The sequence below is a fragment of the Papaver somniferum genome, chromosome 4, assembly GCF_003573695.1.
Source record: "Papaver somniferum cultivar HN1 chromosome 4, ASM357369v1, whole genome shotgun sequence".
Lineage (NCBI taxonomy): Eukaryota > Viridiplantae > Streptophyta > Magnoliopsida > Ranunculales > Papaveraceae > Papaver > Papaver somniferum.
This window is the reverse complement of record NC_039361.1, coordinates 22,256,051-22,265,911: the sequence shown is the minus strand read 5'-3', so window position 1 is coordinate 22,265,911 and position 9,861 is coordinate 22,256,051.

Genomic DNA, 9,861 nt, shown 5'->3' with positions numbered 1-9,861 from the left:
CATTTCTTTTGATGGTTTATGCTTGGTCTTAGTACTTTTGATATGCCATGCTTTCGATTTACAGTTAATCTTCTAAAAATCTACCTTGGCAAGAATTAGAGTCCCTATTTTTATGTGAGTTATAATTGTTTTGGAAATAAATATATTAATTATATGAATGATTATGGTGGAATCCTGAGTCCTAGTGTCTCTTGATCCTGTGACAATTTTGTATATACTTTTGTTTTTAAATATATTCAAGTCCGAGCATCGAATCCGTATTTACCGCAATCGAAATACTACAACAAAATGGCGCCGCTGCCGGGGACTTGTATATAGATTTGTTTTTAGGTTTATTATTTTATTTTATTTTTTTACTATTATTTGTTCCTTTTTACGTTTCTTTTTGTGTCTTTGATTTACAGGTTCGAAGTGGAATACTAAGGACTTGGGAACAAAAAGCTTAAAGCTAAAAGTTAAAAGCTAAAAGAGAAGAAGAAAAAGACATAATTTTTTTTTTTAGGATTTAATTTTTATTATTATTTTTTTTTTGTATATAGCTTTTATTTATTTATTTTTAGAATTTGTAAATAGGCTTTATTTTTCATAATTTTTGTAATTTTGGACTTTTTATTTGGACTTTATTCTGGACTTTGGACATTATTTTTAAAACCCTACGGAAGGGTTATAAATTAAAAAAAAAATTAAATACAAACTGTTTGCAGGGAAGGACGACGATTACTATATCGTCTCGGCCCCTCGGGTTCGCACACGTCATAGGAGTCGTGGCCCGAGTCGACGACAACGGTTCATCGCCCGTCTGGTACGGGAGGTAAGTCCATCGAAACACTCGCGAATCTCCTGTAAGCGAGTTACTGTATTCCTTAAGGTGATTCATTGATTGAGGACGAATTTGGACTGTTTTTAATTTCCTAGTAAAGGGCAAGGCCTGGCCAAATCAAGATAAGGAATCGGATTTCATCACTGTTTCCTTCTTGCCCGCCTTAGGAAAACGAAACCAAACGCGAACCTAAGCCTAAAATTTTGAATAGAACGAGACCAATAGGGTAACGAGCTTGATAGGAAACTCGTTCGAAAAATATTGGTTGCTCTTTAAGCACATTTCAAAGTTCATGATGGTTTCTGTGAGTTGAATGCGTGACTGCGCCGCCTTGTGATAGCGGTGAGGCCTTGGGTATCAAAGCTCCACTGAGCTTCCCTCGCCTTGATTCAACTTACATTAGCTCGGATTGATTCCAGAGGGGTGTGCTCAAATTGTAACGAATTCCTTTTCGAAGGAATAGAAGCTGGTCTAGAAAACAATCTAAGTGGAGCCATCATGCTTTTTGTTTGCTAGATTCTATAGGTTTGATTTGGTCGAGTCGGACTTGTTTGTGATTGCGTAGAATTCCCCTGCAATTAAGAATGTCGAACTGGTATGATAGAAGCCAATACAATGAATATCGACCTGAATTTGAATATGGACATCATCAGTATTATGACCATAGTGAGAATAGTGGCTGGGGACGCCAACCTTTTCAAGGTTATGGTTCATACCATGGTGAGCCCAATTACTATCCGCACGTGCATCAGTCTTACGAGCAAGAAGATTATAGTACTAGTTCTTCGTCTCTAGAGGATACAATCAAACTATTGAAAAGTAGTCCTTTTTATGATCCTTCAGTTCCTATTCCTTCTCTAGAAGAGACTCTCAGGAATTTAGCTAAGTCATCACGTCAGTTAGCTGAATCGACGTATAAATTAGATGAGGTGAATAATGTAGTTATGGACGAAAGAACTGCAACAACAACTGAATCTGTAGAAGATATCCTCAATAGATTAACTCAAAACTTAGATCCTACACTAAGGGAACTTTCTTTGGAAGAGACCCTTGAGAGGATAGCTGAGTCGACACGTAGACTTGAGTTAGAGACGAATGAAAGTATTGCTCGAAATAACTTGAATTGCCAATATAGTGTATCCAATAATACCCTTGAGAATGAAGATACTTTTTACATAATCAAGATAACGAGGTTATAATTGGTAACACTACTTATTTAGATAAGGTTCAATCATCTTCGTACTATTATGATGATGAGGATAGTAGTGATGAAGAATCTGAAACATGTAGGCATAGTAATCAGGAATCTAGTAATCCAATTGAGCTTTATAGTGACTATATTATTTCTACTTCAAATCCAAATAATTTTTATGATTATTCACCTATTCAAAAGGACGAGGATTTGATTAGGGATACACCGTTTTAGACGATGTAGTTTTTCCTTTTGATTACGAAGCCGATAGTGGTTTAGAGGAACGGTTCATTTCGAAAATATGTTTTAGAGTCTAGCGACTTAGAAACAATAGTCTTGGAAGAAGAAGATAGACCCGTAGAGATGAGTAAAGATGCACTACCTGATAATAACTTAGAAGAATCTCTTGAATATTTTAAGGACTCTGAAGATACGGAAATTCAAGAAAAAATTAGAGGTCTATCTAGAGAAACTGAAAACTCTAAGTTTGGGGGTGATTATCACTTCCCTAGTGCCTTACCTTTAACTCTCAGAAAGTCCCCACACTTAGGACTTGACATCAATGCCTCAACCATTTTACAAGATTACTTTCATACTCGTTTTCCTGAACCTAGTGATGTCCATAAGGAAGTTCAGTTGTTAGAAACCCATCCTCTGGTGATGAGGTTAGACCAGGCTATGATACTACGATCGACTTTGTTTTCCCACCAAATATTTTTCAAACAATTGTGGGAACGTATAAATTTCAAATGTGTCAATTATTAAGTTCTGAGACTAAACCTAATTACTTTAGGATATTAGAATCGACACATTTTCTTAAGAATGACCACTACTCTCACTGTGGTCAATTATGTAAGTCAAACCTGATTGACTTAGAGGATCCTCAATTATTTAGGTTATTATTTTGTGCTTCTAAGTTCTTATTTAAGTACTTACAGACTCTAGGACCTAATAATTCGGATCTCAATTTTGAGGAGTTGCAGCCTAAAGAAATATATTTAGACCCTTTTATAGAACCTGAACCTGAACCACAATTAGATATAGATATCTTAATCAGGAAACTAGGTAAGGGCATGCTAGTCTTGTACATTTTCTTGGTTCACTGCAGTTTCCTTTTGTCAGCTCTTTTTGGTGTTAAAGACCCACAGTTATTCCGGCTACTGTTATACGGTTCGAGTTGACTAATACTTTTCTTAGTCTGGCTGAAGACTTTAAACTTAGCACTTCTTGGGAGGTAACCCAATCTCATGCAACAGGTAATATCCTTCCGTAACTCTTTCATTTCAAATGGTAACAGTTTCTCCTTGTTCATGCTTTTAATTTCATCTTTAGAACATTGAGGACAATGTTAGGTTTAAGTTTGGGGGTATGGGAGAAACTTTTTAGTATGAATAAATAAACTCCAGAGCTTAGAAATTTATGCCTATTGAGGATTGCACTAACTAATCTAAGTGGATGGAAGCATTTTGATTGTAGGAGTTTGAGGAACCAATCTGATTAGATGGAAACATCTAAAGAGTCTATTCATAAAAGCACAGAGCTCAGGTGTTAGAAATAACATGATAGTTTCACCATATCTCGTTGAGTCCTTTTCACTTCTATTTTTATTTTATTTTGTTTTTAAACTATGTTTCTCTAAGTGATAGGTGGGGCCCACGATTCAAGTTGTTACCAATGCTAGGGTGAATTAGAGTGATTGAGATACCATGAAAAAAAAAAAAGTTGAAAAAGAAAAAGAGATGAAAAAAAAAAAGATGAAAAAAAAAATGGTAGTTACCAAAAAGTAAAAAAAAAAAAAAAAAAAAAATTGAGACCAGACCATTTGACCAAAAGGAATAAATTCAATAAAGTCGACCACTGGTACCCTTGTATATGCCAGTTGTGTTGACCTAGAGTTAGGTTATCGACCACTGGTACCCTTGTATATGCCAGTGTGTTGATATTAGTCAGACTAGCATCTCAATCCATTAGGATAGGTTCATTTTGGCAGAGGCCTTCAGACAGATATGGGAAACGCCGTTCACTTAGTAAACATCAAAACCATCTATGTTTTTCTATATCCATCTCTTAATCTTTCCATGTGATTAGTTTGACTCCGAATATGATGTCCATAGTGCAACTATCTGAGTAGAGCTCTGTCACTTTATATGAATTTTAGTATGCTTGAGTGCAAACTCGTGTACATCAATTGGAATTTCGCATCAGGGTACTTCTTCCTGTAGTCAATAAGTATGCCAACCAAGGAGATTCTTTAGTGCCTTCCAAGGTTCTGCGTAGATAGCTAAGGTCTGGATTACAGGTTTTGTGGGTATATCTCTGGTAAGCCCTCCCGAGACTATAACTCGGCCACTAGGGCCACCTAGGGGTTTAAAGGCTTATTGCATACGCTAAATGCAATCGACGATGCCTGCGACAGTGAGTTAGGATTTTATTTTGTAGTTTTGATTTGCTCGGGACTAGCAAATAATGAGTTTGGGGGTATTTGATAGACGCATTTATGTGTCTAATATATCTCAATTGTATATAGTGTTAGTGCTCGATTCTATACTTATTTGGTTATTTTATTTATTTGTAGGTGTTTTTAGAAGAATAAGGTTTTGCGGCGAAATTGGCTGAAAATGCGGCGTTTGGACCTCCGTTGATAGAGTACCGGAAGCACCTCAGAAATACCTCGGAGGAACCCCGAAAAAGTGCGGAAAATGTCCCAGAAAACTCACTATACGGACCCTCAATTTTGGATAAGGGGTAACCTAATTACTAAGGGGTGACCCATTTCCAGACAGCTGCTAAAGGGACACCGGAGCTGGATAGGGGGCACCCTTCTTCTTCACGTTTAAAACAGAATTTTGGCGGGAAATTGGTTTTCAACTCTGGCAGTTTAGGGTTCGAATTGTTGGACGTGTTTTATGGAGATTCAATTGCCAAACTCGATTGGGATGGACTTTAGTGGACCAAACAGGGTTTATGTGTGCGTTTGGGTCGAGCATATTGGGCTGAATCGTCGATATCAAGCAAAACAGAGGTGATGTTTTCACGGGTCTGCTGTGGAGATAATTTTGGAGATTACGTGGAGGATTAGGGAAGATATATTCTCTTATTCGATTCCCTTATATCTTGGGAAAGTTTTGTAACAACAGAAGACGCGTACGAGAGTTTGGAAAGGGTCAGCAGCCGTGTAGAAAAGAAAAACCGTAACTTGGCAGGGAGAAAAAAAGAAAAAGATTTCTCGAGATTTATGGATCTGGGTAGTATATAAAGGAGGATACAAGTCTCATAAAGGGGGATGAAGAGTTTGGGGTCGAGCCAGATCCAGGAGGAGCGAAGAAGAAGGAAAAACAGCAATGTTCACCTGCTGCTGCTGCTGCCATTAAAAAGCTTCAAGAACACGAAGAATAGACTCTCCAGGGCAGACTTATTTTCAGCAGCGTCAACAGCATCAGCGACGTGTCGCAGTTAGCTGCAGTTATATTCTATCGTTCCTGTTGGACGTGTTTTGTGAGTCTCAGAACCACAATTTTATAACTTTTGACTCTTTTAATCACACTTTGAACTTTGAATTAATATTTTGAGTGTGTGATTGATATGAATAGCTAAACCCCAATACTGGGATGATTGAGGAAGCCATATTTTACACATATAAAAATTATATTTAATTCTTTTATGACTTCTTGCATTTTTATTAAATGTTTTATGATTTTTTCTTAATTGATTGTCATTTCTTTTGATGGTTTATGCTTGGTCTTAGTACTTTTGATATGCCATGCTTTCGATTTACAGTTAATCTTCTAAAAATCTACCTTGGCAAGAATTAGAGTCCCTATTTTTATGTGAGTTATAATTGTTTTGGAAATAAATATATTAATTATATGAATGATTATGGTGGAATCCTGAGTCCTAGTGTCTCTTGATCCTGTGACAATTTTGTATATACTTTTGTTTTTAAATCTATTCAAGTCCGAGCATCGAATCCGTATTTACCGCAATCGAAATACTACAACAATAACTGAATGAAACTTACCAATGGCTCAAAGGGTTTCCTCATCACCCTAGTTATGATCTTAGAACATGGAAATTACACTTGAAACAACATTGCAATCAAACAAAACATGAACTGAAGATAACACAGTTGAGGAAATGGCTAGTCCAGTCCTCTTGGGTGAAGCTCTGGCTAGCCCAGGCATAAGTTTTACATACACCCAATGTTCTCAATTTATAGTACAATGTTTTCCCCCAAAATTTAGAAACCCTAAATTTTGAAACGCTAATTTTGATTTTGGGAATTTTCAATTCAACTCACCCACTGTGATTTCTGCTTCGACCCATGCTCGTACTTCTCCTCCTCTGCTAATGCTGCTTCTCTTGTCGTCTCTGAAATACTAGCTCGAGATGTTTTACAAATCCCACACCCTAGGGTTCAGAGAAAGAGGTGCGAGTTTTGTAAAATGTTTAGGCTAGTAGAGGGATGGGTTTTGGGGGAAGGACTGAGCTGATGGAGGTGTTGGCAGTGATAGAAATGGTTGCGGCAGAGGAGACAGTGGAGGAGGTGGTGTTGCAGACGAGAAGAGAGTTTTGCAGAGAATTTGGGAAGAAGAGAGGAGAAGAGATCGATGGAAATGGGATTAGGGTTCGTTTGGTTGAGGGTGTAGGTTTCTGATGCTAGGGTGTGAGGCGGGTGTATGAAAGGTTGATGCTCAGCAAAGCGAAAGCGTAGGATAAAAAGGTGATTGAATGATCCAACGGCGCGATAGGAACGACCGTTGGATGATGAGATACAACAAAACTGACGGCTTCAGATGGAGTTAGGTACTATAGTGTTTGACAGGAGCTTCGGATTTTGATGCACAATGATGAGGCGACCGTTGGATGACAAGATGGATCCAATCTGACGGCTCTCATGGAAATGGGTATGGATAATGGAAATGGATTTGGGTAATGGTTTTGGGCTTGGGTATGCCAAGCCCATATCTTCTTTAAGAACAATTCTTCCTCTTCAAGCCCACTTCTAGTTGATCCGGCTCTTGCAAACATCATTCTTCGCTTCCTCCTAGCGGGAGTCTTTGCCTTTCCTTTGCTCTTTTCGCTCCATGAGATAACCAGGCTTTATTTAGTACCTAAAAATGCAAAATTAATTAAGAAAAGTATTTATTCTTGAAAACAACGAAAACACAGAATATGAGATAAAATGTAGAATTAATGCACAAAAGATGAGTTAAATGCCAAGAAAAATATATAGAAATATGCACTTTTTAGCACTCATCAAATACCCCAAACCTGAATTTTACTTGTCCTCAAGTAAAACAAAATTAAGGAAATCCTACCTATACCACTGTCGCTGGTCTCTCGAATGCATTTAGCGTATGCAATAAGCCTTTTAAACCACTAAATGTCCCTAGTGGACGAGTGAAGTCTCGTGAAGGTTTGCTTAGAACGTACCTACAAAGTTCTAGGACAAAATATAAGCTCAGTTTCCATGAAATGTGACATGTGCAAAACAGTTTAAGCTCACAGCAAAATGGAGATGTCAATCTAGCTATCTAAGGCACAATCCTAGCACTGATAACAAATAAAGACAGGTGATAAGAGTGTAAAGTGTATCTACACATGTGTAAAGAAATATCGGATGTTATGACTACTAATCACCAAGAGATAGTTTCTCAGGCTAAGAACCAAGGTCGAAATCTAGCTAGCTGTCCGGACTTTACGAGAATTGTGAGTGAGTTGGAGGTTTTTCACAATTACTCGCGTTGTACATCAATGGCATACACCCTTCCTTGCTTATTACAATAAAAAAATAAAAGATGACTCTATACATGACTCTTATTTACATTGACTACTCTCTTTTATTTTTAGACAAGAGAGAATGGAATTGCTAAATACTTGATTTTTTTGAATTTTTTTCTGATATTAATTTTTTTTTTTCTGAATATATACATCGTTTTTTTTTTTTTTTTGGAATTGATTTTTACATATGGTAGCTCTTTTGATACATAACAAAAAGAAACAAAAAATTACATGACACTTTGCAAGAGGTAGCCCTTTTTGATGCACCCAGTTAAATTCGATGGTTGTCTTTCTTAATGTAACCTCCACCTTCTATCCCAACCAACCAAAGAACAAGCTAGTCAAGTTTCGTTCAGTATTCTAAAGTGATTGGCAACTAAAACTTCCGATAGAACACCTCAAGGATGAGGCTATACATGTATTGGTAGATCGTGCGCGTGCAAGTTTCTTATCACTATGTGAATTGTGCTAGAATCAGGGTGCCTAAATATCTAGACTAAGAATCCTATGTTTACATACATTTGCACAAGAGTCAACATTTCAAGGTAAATGAGCTCCATTTTTATGTTTTTATCATTTTCTATTTTTTTTATTTTGATTTTTTTTTTTCAAAAAGGAAGAGTTCAATTTTTCGATATAGCATGTTATCGGGATATCTACTCTATACCCCCAAACCTAAACTAAACATTGTCCTCAATGTTTCAAAAGATGAATAAAATTATAATACAACATACGAATAGGACCATGCTGAGAGAGAAAAAGGAAAGAGAATACCCGGATGTCGGCGAAAGCAAGATTAGAACTCCGTTATTCAAGGCAAAAATCCAACATATTTCAGCCGAGATCATATTGGATTAGCAAAATATTACAAAAGGAACAAAAGGATTTTTAAAATTTTTATCTACTGGATTATATACAAAAAATTCACCATACACTAACAATCTAAAGAGTTGAGGATCAACCCAAAAGACAAGTGTAGTTTCAACAGCTTCACACAAATATAATATGAAGCGCAAGTGAAGCTGTGAAACAAAATGAGCTACCCCCAAACCTGGATTTTTCAACAGATAAAATTTTGGATACAAAATCTCGCAGTTTTGGGGGTTCATCATGCACAAGGTCTACTCGAAATGAACTTTGCTAGGGACGGGCACATGCTAATTCCAACTGTGGCTCCTCAAAGTATTATACTTAGATGCAAAATAGTCCAAAGGACTTGGGAAGCACACAGTTCCAAACCTAGGTTGGGAATTTTCAGAAAAGTTGGTTTGACAATATCGGTACAAACCAAATCTAGGTTGGGTGGAAGGCCATTAGATTGTGACTCAGGCAGGACGATAGGCACATCATTATTAATCAAATCAATATCTCCTAAGTCTTCTACAAGTGTCACAACATGCTCACATCATCAAAAATATCAAGTCCACAATCAGAATCAACATCATCAAAGATTTATTCTCATGCATCGGCAAATCAGGAGAAATATCACAATGTGACCTAGGAGAATCAGACACATCAAATATATTTTCATGCATATTAGTGTCACAGACGATTATATTATCTAAGTCATTTTTAGAGATATGACATGCTCAATATCAACATCACATTATGAATACTAGAAGAAACACATTCATGAAGGTCGGGGCGAAAGCCAATGTATTTGAACCAAAGGTTCCATAACATTTATTAGACATGTTCTTCTAACAACATCATAATCATCATAATCATCATCATGGTAGCATGCATATTGGTCCTCATTAACAGTGGTGGTGTCATTAGTCGATTCATGTTCCTCTAAATTAGGTTCATATTCAACATCATTTACATGAATGGGACTAGACACTTCATTAGAGACAACATACATTTCCTCATGAATTTCCTCCTTTTGTAGGTGAAGCAAAATCTGATCTAACTTCGCCTGAATTCGTGATGTAGATCTATCAAAGTTTAGCTCACTGAGAGCTTCTATGGTGGAGTCTAAATTCATGGGAGTACAAAATTCTTCATGTTCAAATTGTGGTGATTGGTACATGTGTGCATGGTCATTAGGGTTTATAAAAGATAGATC